Source organism: Heptranchias perlo, chromosome 44 (genome assembly GCF_035084215.1).
Source record: "Heptranchias perlo isolate sHepPer1 chromosome 44, sHepPer1.hap1, whole genome shotgun sequence".
NCBI classification, from domain to species: domain Eukaryota; kingdom Metazoa; phylum Chordata; class Chondrichthyes; order Hexanchiformes; family Hexanchidae; genus Heptranchias; species Heptranchias perlo.
The window spans coordinates 5,416,448-5,435,095 of record NC_090368.1 but is presented as its reverse complement, the minus strand read 5'-3'; the positions used below and the strand labels follow the sequence as shown (position 1 = coordinate 5,435,095).

Genomic DNA, 18,648 nt, shown 5'->3' with positions numbered 1-18,648 from the left:
GAAGTCACTCGCTCATTGGAATTTTCATAATCAGACGATTGTATTCCAGGAAGAATGAACACAGCAAATTTAATCAGTCGCCCTGACACACTCATCGTGTGCTGGTGTGACATTTACACCCACACGGTGAATCATTGCCCGGTCCAATGTTGGTTACCGAGTGTATTGACAGGGTGCAAAGAAAGACCAATCCCAGTTTTAAAGGGACTTATCATTTCAGATAATCGCAAAAGGAATTTAGGCAGAGGGTGTGCGATTGCTGGTCACAAACAGTTGTTAAAGTCCATGAATCCTTTTCGAAGTGTGTGCGCGGGGGGGGGAAGGGAGCTGCGCGTGCACTTGGGCGTGTGTTCGTGCACGTGCGTGGCTGCGCACGTGGGCTGTGTGAGCTTGCACGTGGGGGGGTGTGTGCGTGCATGCACGTGGAGGGTGAACACGTGTGCATGCACGTGTGTGTGCGCGTGAGGGGGTTGTGTATGCACGTGGGTGAGCATGCACGAGGGCGTGCCTGCGTGCACGCAGGCGTGTTTGCGTGCACGTGAGTGTGTTTGCGTGCACCTGGCTGCGTGTGTGTGTGAGGTAAGGCCACGATCGAGGTGCCCCTCCCTCAGTGACGAACCCCACCCATCATTTGCACCCATGAAGAATGGGGGGGCAGTACTCGAGGGCGGTCAGAACCTGTCGGACCTGAATCCCAACACGAGTCAGTGCTGTCAGGAGAGGAGGGAAGAACAAGGGGGAGAGGGGGAAAAAATAGATTTACCTCTGACCGACCAATCGATTCAGATCAAAAGGCTCCGTTAGCGTCCTTGTCTCTCAAGTCGTTCTCACACTCATGCTAAGTGAAACCATCCTGTTTAACAGCAGTGGGGGGACTACAGTGTTTTTTCTCATGGAATTTGAGAATCTAATTATCTCGAGCAGGAGGGAGAGAGTTCAAACCAACTCACAAAAACCGCAATTCACCACAAGGTAGCCAGCCCCTGTTAAATGATTAAAGGGGCCTCTTAAAACGCCCTGATTTCGTTTCAAAGCTTTCTCTGAGCTGGATAGGGAAATGACCCACTTTGGAACAGGGTATAATGGAGTGGGACGGGTGTGGTATTGGACGGGTACCTAAACTTTATTTCCCAGCCACCCTCTCGCCAAGGAGCTCGCCCGCAGTCCCAGTGCAGCAGGCCCATCGTCCAGTCCCAGCTTCCGTTTCTTCAGGTGTGGCGGGTGAGTGTCGGCAGCTGTTTGACTGTGGGGGGCATCGCAGCCTAGCCTCGCCCGACCCCCCCCCCCCACCCCCCGACCTTCCGACAGGGCGGCAATCAAGGAGCAGCGACTGGTTTTACCTCTCCCTGGGCCGGGGGCACTGTGACACCAGCCAATGGCACCCCGGCTGAATTAGAAGCAATTCTCAGCCAGAGAGGCCAAAGTTGGCCTCAGTACCCGCTCCCTATTGCCACCCAGTGACCCCTGCTGGAAAGTGCGTTTGTGTTTTGCGAGGGGACGGGGACAACTTGCATTTATATATCGCCTTTAACGTAGTAAAACGTCCCAAGGCGCTTCACGGGAGTGATTATCAAACGAAATTTGACACCGAGCCACATAAGGAGATATTAGGACAGGTGACCAAAAGCTTGGCCAAAGAGGTAGGTTTTAAGGAGCGTCTTAAAGGAGGAGAGAGAGGCGGAGAGGTTTAGGGAGGGAATTCCAGAGCTTAGGGCCCAGGCAGCTGAAGGCACGGCCGCCAATGGTGGAGCGATGGAAATCGGGGATGGGCAAGAGGCCAGAATTGGAGGAGCGCAGAGATCTCGGAGGGTTGTAGGGGCTGGAGGAGGTTACAGAGATGGGGAGGGGGGGCAAGGGCCACGGAAGGATTTGAACAGGAGGATGAGAATTTAAAAATCGAGGCGTTGCCGGACCGGGAGCCAATGTAGGTCAGCGAGCACAGGGTGGGCGATGGGTGAACGGGACTCGGTGTGAGTTAGGATATGGGGGGTGGGGGGGCAGCAGGAGTTTTGGCAGGATTGGACTTGGCTGCGATACGCCCGCCACAGTCAAATAGCCCGCCGACACTCGCCTTCCGCAAAGTCAACCCACTCGGGATAAGAGAATCGTGTTTTTCTTTCCCTTGGAAGCTTCTAGAATGCCAGCTGGCAAACCCCGGCAGGGGGGGGCCCCCTCAGTGCCAAGAAAGTTGGCACTTGTCCGCCTTGTGCCCTTTCTCTCAACGAGCCGGCCTCCCACCGTGCTGGAGACTCGTCATCAGCCGTTCCGTATCACCCGCCAGTAGGACAACGGTCAACGCACTGACCCTTGAACCGCCAGTCGTGCTGAGTTCAGCTCTGGCCACTTGCCAGGGCCTACACAGCCTGCCCCGTGGAACTCTAGGCCTGAGGCCTACGTGGCTCCTGGCAGTTCTGTTTGCATCGATGGCTTAACCTGGAGGCCCAGGATAGAGATCTCTTCCCGCGCGCGGGGAGTTCTCCCCAGTGTCCTGGGGCCAATATTTATCCCGCAACCAAAAAAAAAGGACAGATGAGCTGGCCAAATATCTCACTCCTGTTCGTGGGATCTTGTGTACAATTTTAAAGGGGGTGCAGGAACAGAGAGACCTGGGGGTGTAGGTACACAAATCTTTGAAGGTGGCAGGACAAGTTGAGAAGGTTGTTAAAAAAGCAAACGGGATCCTGGGCTTTATAAACAGAGGCATGGAGTACAAAAGCAAGGACGTTATGCTAAACCCTTTATAAATCACTGGTTAGGCCCAGCTGGAATATTGTGGCCAATTCTGGGCACCGCACTTTAGGAAGGATGTCAAGGCCTTGGAGAGGGTGCAGAGGAGATTTACTAGAATGGTACCAGGGATGAGGGACTTCAGTTACGTGCAGAGACTGGAGAAGCTGGGATTGTTCTCCTTAGAGCAGAGAAGGTTAAGGGGAGATTTAATCGAGGTGTTCAAAATCATGAAGGGTTTCGATAGAGTAAATAAGGAGAAACTGTTTCCAGTGGCAGGAGGGTCGGGAACCAGAGGACGCAGATTTAAGATAATTGGCAAAAGAAGCAGAGGGGGAGATGAGGAGAATGTTTTTTTACGCAGCGAGTTGTTCTGATCTGGAATGCGCTGCCTGAAAGGGCGGTGGAAGCAGATTCAATAATAACTTTCAAAAGGGGAATTGGATAAATACTTGAAGGGGAAAAATTTGCAGGGCTATGGGGGAAAGAGCAGGGGGGGGGAGTGGGACTAATTGGATAGCTCTTTCAAAGAGCTGGCACAGGCACGATGGGCCGAATGGCCTCCTTCTGTGCTGTATGATTCTATGAACATGGCTGCAGTGTTTGGCCAGTGACTGCCTCTCAGAAATATTCATTGTGTGAAGTGCTTTGAAATGTTTTAACACGATAAGCTGCTGTACAAACACAAGACGAGGTCAGAGAAGGGACTCTGACCAGAGTTACTCAATTTATCTTAAGAATGCAAATCGGCAGGGCAGCCTCCGTTCATGAAGGGAGAGGAGGATAAAACAGTTGACTACAGACCAGCGAGTTGAAGCGGCTTTGGAAAGAAAAAGTGTCAACACATTTGAAGCCAAGGAGGATCCAAGGGCGATGGGGGGGGAGCCCTCCGACCCTCCGAGATCTCTGCGCTCCTCCAATTCTGGCCTCTTGCGCATCCCCCGATTTCCATCGCTCCACCATTGGCGGCCGTGCCTTCAGCCGCCTGGGCCCGAAGCTCTGGAATTCCCTCCCTAAACCTCTCCGCCTCTCTCTCCTCCTTTTAAGACGCTCCTTAAAACCTCCCTCTTTGACCAAGCTTTTGGTCAACTGTCCTAATATCTCCTTATGTGGCTCGGTGTCAAATTTTGTCCGATTATCGCACCTGTGAAGAGCCTTGGGATGTTAAAGGCGCTATATAAATGCAAGTTGTAGTTATTGTTGTTGACTGGTTTTAGATCAATGAAGGGCTAGGGGAGAAAATGGCTTCCATCTATGCCGTAAGATTTAGTGAACATGGAACAGTGTTCCCACTCCTGATAACAATCTAATGAACACCCTCAGCTAGAAATAGGCGTGTGAGGGGTCTTTGGGTGAGGACTGGATGCTGGCTACCACCATGGTGTCAGCCCTGTCACAGTGGGTAGCTCTCTCTCCCCACTGAGAGAAGGCCGTGGGTTCGAGCCCCCACTCCAGAGACTCGAGCACAAAATCCAGGCCGACACTCCCGGTGCCCAGTACTGAGGGAGCGCCGCACTGTCGGAGGTGCCGTCTTTCGGATGAGACGTTAAACCGAGGGCCCCGTCTGCCCCTCTCAGGTGGAGGTAAAATATCCCACGGCCGCTATTTATCCCGCAACCAACATCACTAAAAAACAGATGATCTGGGTCATTATCTCATTGCTGTTTGCGGGATCTTGCTGTGCGCAAATTGGCTGCCGCGTTTCCTACATCGCAACAGTGGATGTCCTGAGCCTGGGACAGTGTACAATGATGTCAAGCTTGCTCCACGTGACTGCTGCCCAAGGGCTGAGGACATTGTGTCCCTCCCTCGCACACAACACATTGTGTGACGTCTCTCCTTCCTGTTAAAGAGTACTTCGGACGTGGCCAGGCTGCACGATTCCTGGAGCCCTGATACGTGTGGGGAAGGCAGGCAAAGCGGGGGGGTGGGGGGACTCGAACTGACTGCTCACAGCGAAAAGCCTTCAAGGTAGCGTCTCGGACTTGTCAACAAGGGGGAGGGGTGGGAAACGCTCTGGAGGACAAATCTTGTCACAAACATCCCCCTCGGGATATAAACACTTGCTGAGACACACGGGGGGGGGGATATTAAACAGACATACAAAGGCAGTGAGAAGACGTCTCTATTTAAAGGTGCACTTTTGCAATGCAAAAACTTGGGATTTCTAAGTATTCCGTTGCATGAAATGCTTACAAATCCAAGGGCCTAATAAATTTGCCTTAAAGGGGCAGCGACATTGGCCTACAGTGTTAGCCGTGGCCCGGTCGGTCGAGCACTCTGCTCTCTGTATCAATTGAGAGCCGCCATCTGATATCTGACTTCCTTTTGATTGCGCTGGTCATTGTCTCCATCAAGTTTTCCCTGCGGGGATTTATTTCTTCCCTTCCGACCGGGAAAGTCTGGGTGGGCGCCTTGGAATAGATTAAAAGGGAGCGGGGAGGCTGAGAGCAGCACGGGCGAGAGAACATATTGTGACATCCAGCAACATTCCTTGCATACCAGGCTCTGCCCAATCCGTTCTATTTGCGGCCTCTGAATGGACGTTCTGTTCTCGCAGAGGGACAATGGGTGGCCAGTGCCCAGTGCAAAAAGTTTTAACCCTTTCCCATTTTACAGTCAGTTCAATTCCTGCCCCCCTCTCCGCACCCGCCTCACACACTCCCGGTCGATCCAACTCTGGTCCTTGGTTTCATTGCATGATCTCAGGCCTTGATTCAATGGGTAGCTCTCTCTCTCTCTCTCTCGCCTCTGAGGCAGAAGGTCGTGGGTTCGAGCCCCCACCCCCAAGACTTCAGCCCCTACGATCCAGGCTGACGTTCCCGGCGCCAGTACTGAGGGAGCGCTGCACTGTCGGAGGTGCCCTCCTTCGGATGAGATGTTAAACCCAGGGCCCGTCTGCCCCTTTCGGGTGAGTGTGATAGATCCCACGGATGCAAGAAAAGCAGAGGGAGCTCTTCCTGGGGCCAATATTTATCCCTCAACCAAACGTCACTAAGATACAGATGATCTGGGCCATAATCACGTGGCTGTTTGTGGGATCTTGCTGTGCGCAAATTGGCTGCTGCGTTTCCCACATTACAACAGTGACCACACTTCAAAAAGTACTTCATTGGCTGTAAAGCACTTTGGGACGTCCTGAGGTCACGAAAGGCCCTGTAGAAAGTTCTTTCTTTTAACGCCATGGGGTCTTTTACGTCCGCCTGAGAGGGGGCGAAAGACGGGGCCCTCGGTTTAACGTCTCATGCGAAAGACGGCACCTCCGACAGTGCGGCACTCCCTCGGCACTGGCACACCGGGGAGCGTCGGCCTGGATTATGGGGCTCGAGTCTCTGGAGTGGGGGGGCTCGAGCCCACGACCTTCTGACTCGGAAGGAAGAGGGAGCGTTGCCAATCGACGAGGAAGCAACGTCCCGGGGGTGGGGGCTCTGAACCGACAGGAAGTTTCTCCACTCGGTTGCGAGTGCCATGATTCCTGGAATTGTAATTTGCTTGCTAAACTTGCCCTGAGCCTAATTGGGGACTTTCTCTCCCTGGCACATTCCCAACGGAGGAGCAGGCTCGAGGAAGGAGCTGTTTGACTGGTTGGTCATGGGTTTCAGCTGCCCAAATCTTTCAACATTGATCTTCACTTCCTACTTGCGGTAAATACCAACACAACATAATGATGCCCCTACCAAAGGACTGCTTCTGGCCACCATGTGTTGCCACACATGTTTCCCACGGGTGAGTGAGCTGGATTATTTTCCTCGGAAAGCTCAACTGTGTCCAGTCATCGCAGCAAAGCAAAGTCCTGCGTTTCTATGGCGCCTTTCACCACCAATAAAGTACTTTTTCGAAGTGTAGTCATTGTTGTAATGTAGGGAGCCAATTTGCGCACAGCAAGATCCCACGAACAGCAATGTGATAATGACCCAGATCATCTGTTACTTTTTAGTGATGTTGGTTGAGGGATAAATATTGGCTCTAGGGCGAACTCCCCCCTGCTCGTCTTCCAATAGCGGCCGTGGGATCTTTTACGTCCGCCCGAGAGGGGCAGACGGGGCCCTCGGTTTATCCGAAAGGCAGTGCAGCACGCCCCCCCCTGTACGGCACTGGATTATGGGCTCAAGTTTCTGGAGTGGGACTCGAACCCACGACCTGTATAACTCAGGGGCGAGAGTGCTACCCGCTGAGCCTCGGCCTGACAGTACAGAGAGGCAAGTCGCAAGACCGATCTCTGGTGTCAAAGGTGACGAACCAAACCATCCAGATGTACTCTCCAACCCCTCCTTTCTCCTCACCCGCCCCCCCTCAGGGTGTCCAACCCATGTCCCTTTGCTGGTTCCCAAGAACAGGTATTATATGGGAGACACTCAGGAGTGAGAGAGTGTGCTGTAGTTATGAGTTCCTCTCACCCACTGCTCTAACTTGGCTCCGTTGGGGATTATCCATCGAGTTTCAGAGTCTAACAGACCAGGAAAGTCTTGCGTTCCGTCCTCCAGTCTGTGTTCATAGAATCCTACGGCACAGGAGGAGGCCATTCGGCCCATAGTGCCTGTGCCGGCTCTTTGAAAGAGCTGTCCAATTAGTCCCACTCCCCCCTCTGCTCTTTCCCCATTGCCCTGCAAATTTTTCCTTTTCAAGTATTTATCCAATTCCCTTTTGAAAGTTATTATTGAATCTGCTTCCACCGCCCTTTCAGGCAGCGCATTCCAGATCAGAACAACTCGCTGCGTAAAAAACATTCTCCTCATCTCCCCCTCTGGTTCTTTAGCCAATTATCTTCAATCTGTGTCCTCTGGTTACCGACCCTCCTGCCGCTGGAAACAGTTTCTCCTTATTTACTCTATCAAAACCCCCTCATGATTTTGAACACCTCGATTAAATCTCCCCTTAACCTTCTCTGCTCTAAGGAGAACAATCCCAGCTTCTCCAGTCTCTCCACATAACTGAAGTCCCTCATCCCTGGCGGGGGCCAGAATTGGATGCTTCCTCCTGCAGTCGAATAACCAGCAGTCAACGGGCCACTGTCGAGGCTGGCGCACGAACGGGAGGGCGATCAGGTGAGGTGGGAAACTGGGAGGGGGTGGGGTGGTGCAAAGGCTAAGATCGGGGGAGGGGGGAACAGAAACTACCCTCGAGCAGATATGTCAACTTGAACCAGACGGTGAGGGCGCGCAGGCCTTGGGAACGACAGGGCTGCAGACAAAGAACAAGACAGAGGGTTTAATTGGCTTTGATGGAACGCACGGGCAGGCCAAGACACGAAGTACAGGTGTGGGAGGATGAAACACAATCTCAGGAATGGTTATGTGCCAGGAATATAATTTGGCCTCCGATCGTCTGTATACATGTGAACAACGACAGACAGGAAAAGACCCTCAGGTCCATCCAGCCTGCCCCACACGATCGGGCACCAGATACACGTCCCACCCTCCAACCCCAAACTACGTGATCTCCCGAGAGAGGCGAGAGACCAGATCGAAACCAATTTGGGGGAAATTAAACCCGGGAGATTCCTCTCCGGCGATGGAGAGTGGCCCAGGAGACCACTCTGGTCCTGATGATTCTACACGCTATCTACCTTTTGGTACGAGGGGATCTCCGCCCCAGCCAGAAGGAGTTTTAGCCAATGGGTATCCATCGGACGAGCCGGCAGCCTGATCCAGAGGCCCGCTATTCTCTGACGTCCTGCCCGGATCTGGCCCTGTACAACTTATAATTCTAATCCTCCCCAAGCCGATTTCACTGCAACGACTGCAACACAATCGATTCCCGCCATCATCTTAAAAACCTCGATCGGGTCACCCCCTAAAGCCTGTGCTTCTCTAAAGGGCGGGATCCCAGCTCTTTCAGCCTGCCTCGAGGCTCTAAGGTGGGAAATAGTTTAGCCGCCCTCCTCCGTACCCTTTCCAATATCATGACAGGAGACCAAAACTGGACACAGTACTCCAACTGAGGCCTGACCGAGGTCTTGCACGAGATAATATGTTTTGTCTTATAGTCAATTGTCCTATAAATGCACCTGGCTATCACGTCACGGTATCGCTCTTGAACCTTTACAGATCTACGCTCCAGAATGTCCGATCTCATTCTTTTTCCACTTGCTTTAAAGCTTTTCCCTGAAGGGTGTATGCATGTTCAGCATTCGTCCTGCGTAACACTGCACTTCTCCGAATTAAACATCATTTGACAATCAATTTTTTTGTCAGGGTCAAGGTTTGGGAGGGGAGAGGTTATGGGGTCAACACAAAGGCCGCCGACTTCCACCTCTGTAACATCGCCCGTCTCCGCCCCACTGCCTCAGCCCATCTGCTGCTGAAACCCTCATCTGTGCCTTTGTTACCTCCAGACTGGACTATTCCAATGCTCTCCCATCTTCCACCCTCCCTAAACTGGAGCTCATCCAAAACTCTGCTGCCCCCGTATCCTAACTCGCGCCGAGTCCCGTTCACCCATCACCCCCCCTGTGCTCGCTGACCTACATCGGCTCCCGGTCCGGGAACGCCTCGATTAGATTCCAGCCTGTAACTCACTCCCGGGTATCTGTTATTCTATATATAAACCCCCCCGAACCCCTCGATTAGATTCCAGCCTGTAACTCACTCCCGGGTATCTGTTATTCTATATATAAACCCCCCGAACCCCTCGATTAGATTCCAGCCTGTAACTCACTCCCGGGTATCTGTTATTCTATATATAAACCCCCCGAACCCCTCGATTAGATTCCAGTCTGTAACTCACTCCCGGGTATCTGTTATTCTATATATAAACCCCCCGAACCCCTCGATTAGATTCCAGCCTGTAACTCACTCCCGGGTATCTGTTATTCTATATATAAACCCCCCGAACCCCTCGATTAGATTCCAGCCTGTAACTCACTCCCGGGTATCTGTTATTCTATATATAAACCCCCCGAACCCCTCGATTAGATTCCGGTCTGTAACTCACTCCCGGGTATCTGTTATTCTATATATAAACCCCCCGAACCCCTCGATTAGATTCCAGCCTGTAACTCACTCCCGGGTATCCGTTATTCTATATATAAACCCCCCCGAACCCCTCGATTAGATTCCAGCCTGTAACTCACTCCCGGGTATCTGTTATTCTATATATAAACCCCCCCGAACCCCTCGATTAGATTCCAGCCTGTAACTCACTCCCGGGTATCTGTTATTCTATATATAAACCCCCCCGAACCCCTCGATTAGATTCCAGCCTGTAACTCACTCCCGGGTATCTGTTATTCTATATATAAACCCCCCGAACCCCTCGATTAGATTCCAGCCTGTAACTCACTCCCGGGTATCTGTTATTCTATATATAAACCCCCCGAACCCCTCGATTAGATTCCAGTCTGTAACTCACTCCCGGGTATCTGTTATTCTATATATAAACCCCCCGAACCCCTCGATTAGATTCCAGCCTGTAACTCACTCCCGGGTATCTGTTATTCTATATATAAACCCCCCGAACCCCTCGATTAGATTCCAGCCTGTAACTCACTCCCGGGTATCTGTTATTCTATATATAAACCCCCCGAACCCCTCGATTAGATTCCGGTCTGTAACTCACTCCCGGGTATCTGTTATTCTATATATAAACCCCCCGAACCCCTCGATTAGATTCCAGCCTGTAACTCACTCCCGGGTATCCGTTATTCTATATATAAACCCCCCCGAACCCCTCGATTAGATTCCAGCCTGTAACTCACTCCCGGGTATCTGTTATTCTATATATAAACCCCCCCGAACCCCTCGATTAGATTCCAGCCTGTAACTCACTCCCGGGTATCTGTTATTCTATATATAAACCCCCCCGAACCCCTCGATTAGATTCCAGCCTGTAACTCACTCCCGGGTATCTGTTATTCTATATATAAACCCCCCGAACCCCTCGATTAGATTCCAGCCTGTAACTCACTCCCGGGTATCTGTTATTCTATATATAAACCCCCCCGAACCCCTCGATTAGATTCCAGCCTGTAACTCACTCCCGGGTATCTGTTATTCTATATATAAACCCCCCCGAACCCCTCGATTAGATTCCAGCCTGTAACTCACTCCCGGGTATCTGTTATTCTATATATAAACCCCCCCGAACCCCTCGATTAGATTCCAGCCTGTAACTCACTCCCGGGTATCTGTTATTCTATATATAAACCCCCCCGAACCCCTCGATTAGATTCCAGCCTGTAACTCACTCCCGGGTATCTGTTATTCTATATATAAACCCCCCCGAACCCCTCGATTAGATTCCAGCCTGTAACTCACTCCCGGGTATCTGTTATTCTATATATAAACCCCCCGATCCCCTCGATTAGATTCCAGCCTGTAACTCACTCCCGGGTATCTGTTATTCTATATATAAACCCCCCCGAACCCCTCGATTAGATTCCAGCCTGTAACTCACTCCCGGGTATCTGTTATTCTATATATAAACCCCCCGAACCCCTCGATTAGATTCCAGCCTGTAACTCACTCCCGGGTATCTGTTATTCTATATATAAACCCCCCGATCCCCTCGATTAGATTCCAGCCTGTAACTCACTCCCGGGTATCTGTTATTCTATATATAAACCCCCCGATCCCCTCGATTAGATTCCAGCCTGTAACTCACTCCCGGGTATCTGTTATTCTATATATAAACCCCCCGATCCCCTCGATTAGATTCCAGCCTGTAACTCACTCCCGGGTATCTGTTATTCTATATATAAACCCCCCCGAACCCCTCGATTAGATTCCAGCCTGTAACTCACTCCCGGGTATCTGTTATTCTATATATAAACCCCCCCGAACCCCTCGATTAGATTCCAGCCTGTAACTCACTCCCGGGTATCTGTTATTCTATATATAAACCCCCCGAACCCCTCGATTAGATTCCAGCCTGTAACTCACTCCCGGGTATCTGTTATTCTATATATAAACCCCCCCGAACCCCTCGATTAGATTCCAGCCTGTAACTCACTCCCGGGTATCTGTTATTCTATATATAAACCCCCCGAACCCCTCGATTAGATTCCAGCCTGTAACTCACTCCCGGGTATCTGTTATTCTATATATAAACCCCCCCGAACCCCTCGATTAGATTCCAGCCTGTAACTCACTCCCGGGTATCTGTTATTCTATATATAAACCCCCCGAACCCCTCGATTAGATTCCAGCCTGTAACTCACTCCCGGGTATCTGTTATTCTATATATAAACCCCCCCGAACCCCTCGATTAGATTCCAGTCTGTAACTCACTCCCGGGTATCTGTTATTCTATATATAAACCCCCCGATCCCCTCGATTAGATTCCAGCCTGTAACTCACTCCCGGGTATCTGTTATTCTATATATAACCCCCCGATCCCCTCGATTAGATTCCAGTCTGTAACTCACTCCCGGGTATCTGTTATTCTATATATAAACCCCCCCGAACCCCTCGATTAGATTCCAGCCTGTAACTCACTCCCGGGTATCTGTTATTCTATATATAAACCCCCCCGAACCCCTCGATTAGATTCCAGCCTGTAACTCACTCCCGGGTATCTGTTATTCTATATATAAACCCCCCGATCCCCTCGATTAGATTCCAGCCTGTAACTCACTCCCGGGTATCTGTTATTCTATATATAAACCCCCCCGAACCCCTCGATTAGATTCCAGCCTGTAACTCACTCCCGGGTATCTGTTATTCTATATATAAACCCCCCGATCCCCTCGATTAGATTCCAGCCTGTAACTCACTCCCGGGTATCTGTTATTCTATATATAAACCCCCCGATCCCCTCGATTAGATTCCAGCCTGTAACTCACTCCCGGGTATCTGTTATTCTATATATAAACCCCCGAACCCCTCGATTAGATTCCAGCCTGTAACTCACTCCCGGGTATCTGTTATTCTATATATAAACCCCCCGATCCCCTCGATTAGATTCCAGCCTGTAACTCACTCCCGGGTATCTGTTATTCTATATATAAACCCCCCGATCCCCTCGATTAGATTCCAGCCTGTAACTCACTCCCGGGTATCTGTTATTCTATATATAAACCCCCCCGAACCCCTCGATTAGATTCCAGCCTGTAACTCACTCCCGGGTATCTGTTATTCTATATATAAACCCCCCGAACCCCTCGATTAGATTCCAGTCTGTAACTCACTCCCGGGTATCTGTTATTCTATATATAAACCCCCCGAACCCCTCGATTAGATTCCAGTCTGTAACTCACTCCCGGGTATCTGTTATTCTATATATGAACCCCTCGATCGGAGATGGAGTGATTAATGTGAAAACTGATGATAGTGCAAGGCAAAAGGGGGTGTTAATGAGACAGTAAAGAAACAAATGAGTTATAAATGGTTGCAGAAGAACCATTACCAGCACCTGCTGTCTGAGAAAATGGGGGCGGTGGTTATGGTCTGTTGTTGAACTCAATGCTGAGGCCAGAAGGCTGTAAAATGCCTCATCGAAAGACGAGGTGCTGTCCCTCGAGGCCCTTGACTCGGTTATGTGGAGAGACTGGAGAAGCTGGGGTTGTTCTCCTTAGAGCAGAGAAGGTTAAGGGGAGATTTAATCGAGGGGTTCAAAATCATGAAGGGGTTTTGATAGAGCAAATAAGGAGAAAGTGTTTCCAGTGGCAGGTGGGTCGGGAACCAGAGGACACAGATTGAAGGTGATCAGCAAAAGAACCAGAGGGCGGGAGACAAGGAGAAACATTTTTACGCAGGGAGTTGTTCTGATCTGGAATTCGCTGCCTGAACGGGCGGTGGAAGCAGATTCAATAGAGACTTTCAAAAGGGGAATTGGATAAATACTTGAAGGAGAAAAATTTGCAGGGATACAGGGAAAGGGCAGGGGGGGGAGTGGGATTTAATTGGAGAGCTCTTTCAAAGAGCCAGCACAGGCATGATGGGCCGAATGGCCTCCTTCTGTGCATTATCACTCTCTGATTGAATCTTTGCAATCGACCATTGGAAAAGAACAGAATCTTTGCACCTTGAGTTGTTTACAAGGCCGAGCAATTGGGTTCCTTTGAACTTTTTTTTTATATACGGAAGCACCGTGTGATCACGTGTGAAACCAGGTCAGGTCAGGTCAACAGAAGCGGATGTGAAATACAATAACCGCCAGGGACGCTAAGTGGGCCGCCTCACCCGCTATCACGTGGCCCGTGGCTCGCTCTCGCCTCCGAGTCAGAAGGTCGTGGGTTCGAGCCCCCACTCCAGAGACTTGGGCCCACACTCCCGGCCCACACTCCCGGGGCCGGCACCGAGGGAGTGCTGCCCTGTCAGAGGTGCCGCCTTTCGGATGAGACGTTACTTATGAGATTTGCTCATCTCAGTGCATTTTACAGCCAGTCAGGTACTTTTTGAAGTGTAGTCACTGTTGTAATGGAGGAAACGCAGCAGCCGTTTTGCGCACAGCAAGATCCCACAAACAGCACTGGTTTTTTTTGTGATGTTGGATGAGGGATAAATATCGGCCCCAGGACACCAGAGAGAACTCCCCCACCCTGCTCTTCTTCGAAATAGCGGCCGTTGGATCTTTTGCGTCCGCCTGAGAGGGTTAATGTCTCATCTGAAAGACGGCACCTCTGACAGTGCAGCACTCCCTCAGTACTGGCACTGGGAGTTGTCGGCCTGGGTTATGCGCTCAAGTCTCTGGAATGGGGACAATGAACCCTTGACCTTCTGACTCAGAGCCACTGAGCTACCCACCGAGCCATGGCTGACACCAGAACAGAAGTGCAGCCTTTTTTTAACCCACGAGGGGCACTGAGTCAGACTGTTGCGCCCTTTATCACTGCACTAACTAACTCACTACAGACCAGGGATCAAGTTCCGGCCTCCTTGGCCACATCAGCAGTGCAGGAATGTCTGCAGCCTGCCCCATCCCCCATTTTGACTCAACCTCGACGTTGTCGCCATAGTAACACATCCTGCCTGAGGCCTGTAAAGTAGAATTGGGCAACGGTGCTGAATAAAACACTTCGCTCACTGATCTTACACAAACAAGCGGGTTTTATGAAGAGGTTCAGCACAACGGCCGTATCCCTGGGCGACAAGGAAGGCTGAAAAGTTGTACTGTGGCCACCTACACCTCACACAATGACGTCCCTTCTCAATCTGCAAACCTCTTGCTTCTTTTCCAGATATCGCTCCTCCTCCTCCTCCTCCTACCCTCCAGAGGCACCACTGGTGCCCTAGCGGCCATTCGGTAGGCTATTTGGCCGCAGGAGGCATCACAGCCCTATCCTCCACCCCTGTCGACAACATCCACAACAGCAACCTGCATTTATATAGCGCCTTTAACGTAGTAAAACATCCCGAGGCGCTTCACAGGAGCGACTAGCAGACAAAAGATTTAACACCGAGCCACATAAGGAGATATTAGGAGAGGTGACCAAAAGCTTGGTCAAAGAGGTAGGTTTTAAGGAGGAGAGAGAGGCGGAGAGGTTTAGGGAGGGAATTCCAGAGCTTAGGGCCCAGGCAGCTGGAGGCACGGCCGCCAATGGCGGAGTGATGAAAATCGGGGATGCGCAAGAGGCCAGATTTGGAGGAGCGCAGAGATCTCGGAGGGTTGTAGGGGCTGGAGGAGGTTACAGAGATAGGGAGGGGGGGCGAGGCCATGGAGGGGATTTGAACACGAGGTTGAGAATTTTAAAATCGAGGCGTAGCCGTACCGGGAGCCAATGTAGGTCAGCGAGCTCAGGGGGTGATGGGTGAACGGGAGTTAGGATATGGGGCAGCAGGGTTTTCGATGCTACCCATCAAGATTGAGAGAGACACAGACATATGGACAGACACAGATAAGGCCAAACACAGACACACGCCCACGCACACAGGCTGCGATCACCCCGCTTACTACATGCGTGCACACACACCCACCCGTGTGCACACGCACCCACCCACATGCACAAACACATGAGAGTAAACAGTGTTCAGCCAGACACTGACACATACCTGGACACACCCACGCAGAGCGCCCCTCCAAACAACCCACAGAGTGGTTACCTTGCTCGAGAAGTTACAGGACCAGGCGTTTATTTTAAACCACTGTAAATGTCATAGCTTTCATCCACCTAATGTGTGACCAAACCTCTCCCCGCTTCGACAGCAGAGCCGTGATACATGACATTTATACAAGCTCCCTCGACACTGTCCCATCAAACACTCCCAGGGCAGGTACAGGGTTGGATACAGAGTAAAGCTCCCTCTACACTGTCCCATCAAACACTCCCAGGGCAGGTACAGGGTTGGATACAGAGTAAAGCTCCATCTACACTGTCCCATCAAACACTCCCAGGGCAGATACAGGGTTAGATACAGAGTAAAGCTCCCTCTACACTGTCCCATCAAACACTCCCAGGGCAGGTACAGGGTTAGATACAGAGTAAAGCTCCCTCTACACTGTCCCATCAAACACTCCCAGGGCAGGTACAGGGTTAGATACAGAGTAAAGCTCCCTCTACACTGTCCCATCAAACACTCCCAGGGCAGATACAGGGTTAGATACAGAGTAAAGCTCCCTCTACACTGTCCCATCAAACACTCCCAGGGCAGGTACAGGGTTAGATACAGAGTAAAGCTCCCTCTACACTGTCCCATCAAACACTCCCAGGGCAGGTACAGGGTTAGATACAGAGTAAAGCTCCCTCTACACTGTCCCATCAAACACTCCCAGGGCAGATACAGGGTTAGATACAGAGTAAAGCTCCCTCTACACTGTCCCATCAAACACTCCCAGGGCAGATACAGGGTTAGATACAGAGTAAAGCTCCCTCTACACTGTCCCATCAAACACTCCCTGGGCAGGTACATCACGGGTTAGATACAGAGTAAAGCTCCCTCTACACTGTCCCATCAAACACTCCCAGGGCAGGTACATCACGGGTTAGATACAGAGTAAAGCTCCCTCTACACTGTCCCATCAAACACTCCCAGGGCAGGTACATCACGGGTTAGATACAGAGTAAAGCTCCCTCTACACTGTCCCATCAAACACTCCCAGGGCAGGTACAGGGTTAGATACAGAGTAAAGCTCCCTCTACACTGTCCCATCAAACACTCCCAGGGCAGGTACAGGGTTAGATACAGAGTAAAGCTCCCTCTGCACTGTCCCGTCAAACACTCCCAGGGCAGGTGCAGCACGGGTTGGATACAGAGTGGCCATATTACAAGTACTATACTCTGTAAGGTTGTGTATAATCCTTGCTCCTTCGCAAGTGAAAATCTAAAATAAAAGGTCAGTTTTGCCTTCAGATGAAATAGAAACTGAGCTTTTAGGTTTCACATTATAACTTCCTGTGGTAAATCACTATTAATCCCTTTCACGTAAAATGAAGCAATTTAATCTGCCCATTAAAGTCTTTACGTCTAAGTTGAAACGACAAAATAATTTTCCACTTGTCGATATACCAGACGAAATCTATTACTCATAAGCCACCCCAGCACAACTCTGAACTGTCCCCTATGTCAATGAGTTTGTCGTGCAGTGACTGTCATTAAAGGGGACAAATGCAGTGGCCCTTTTTGCGCACAGCAAGATCCCACAGAGATCGGGAGAGAGGGATTTCCGCCCTCCTCCCCTGGGACCAGGGACGTTCCCCCACTCCCCGCAGCGCGCTGGAGGGACGCCAAAGTTAATCTCTTTGTTTGGTATTGTTGCATCGAGGGGTAAATATCGGCCCCAGGACACCGGGGAGAACTCCCCCCCCCTTGATCTTCTTCAAAATAGCGGCCGTGGGATCTTCCACGTCCACCGGAGAGGGGGCAGAAGGAGGCCTCGGGCTCGGAAAGAGAGCACCTCCGACAGCGCGGCGCTCCCTCAGCACCGGCACTGGGAGTGTTGGGCCTGGATGAGGGGGCCTTAAACCCATGACCTTCTGAGCCCAGCCGGGAAAAAACACAGGAAGGCGTTTTAACTACGTCTCTCTTAAGAGCTGCCAAACTTTTCCCAATCTTTGGACCGGAGCCAGCCTTATGGGGGTCACGTGACTTCCGCGAACTGTCGTTTTTGCATTGCAAATATAGCTTGTCGCCATGCAGTTCCTCATTTGCATTTGCCAATCACACCGTCTGACTGCCTCCTTCTCACCAAGGCCTTCGCTCGAATGGAAGACTTCACTTTTTAAAAAAAAAGAACTTGTATTTTTGTTTTACAGAACTTTCCGCGACCTCAGGAGGCCCCAAAGCGCTTTACAGCCAATGAAGTACTTTCTTGGAGTGCGGTCGCTGTTGTAACGTAGGAAACACAAATCTGCGCACAGCAAGATCCCACAAACTTGCAATGTGGTAAATGACCCAGATCATCTGTCTTTCTTTTTTTTCGGCGTTTTGCTTGATTGGGCGCAGGGCACGGGAGGGAGGGCTCCCCCTACCAACAGCGGGAGCGCTGGACAGGGGGTCGGGAGAGAGGGATTTCCGCCCTCCCCTGGGGGCGGGGACGCACGCGGGTGGGACGGGAGAGTCCGGACGCGCAGTGCGATCCCGCTATGTTGGGATTACGCTGCCGGCGGTGGGGGGGGGGCGTGGTGGGGGAGCGTTAGGCCAACCAGATGTCGGCTCGGGCAGACGAGGAGGTCGGGGAGGGGGGGAGCCCCACGGGTCGCAGTGAAGCACGACCGCAATGAGGCTGCTAGTCGACCGGGGGGGGCGGTGGGGGAGTGGTGGGGCGTTTCGCCAATGTTTATCAGTCAAATGGTTCCCCTCCGCCTAAGATTTGCTTAACAGCTGTGCTCGCGTCCAAGGGGACACGCAGGAGGGCTGCCCTCCGCAACCCGTGCCTCGGGCACGCACAGCACGACGACTTCATCACCCACAGCCGCCAGCAGCCACCTCCCTCCGGCCGGGCAGCTGATCGACCGGGGTATTCCCCCGCTGAAGGCACCGACGCTGACTGAGCGCGGGGTGCGTCCCCCCCCCCCCTCCCCTTCCCCTCCGCAGGCACCGGTTA

General features: G+C 51.6%; 1 long non-coding RNA gene across 1 annotated transcript in view; it reads right to left on the bottom strand.

Moving 5' to 3' along the window:
* Positions 1 to 18,648, bottom strand: part of LOC137306657 (uncharacterized) — a 48,396-nt gene that overhangs the window by 3,406 nt on the left and 26,342 nt on the right. The window lies entirely within an intron of this gene.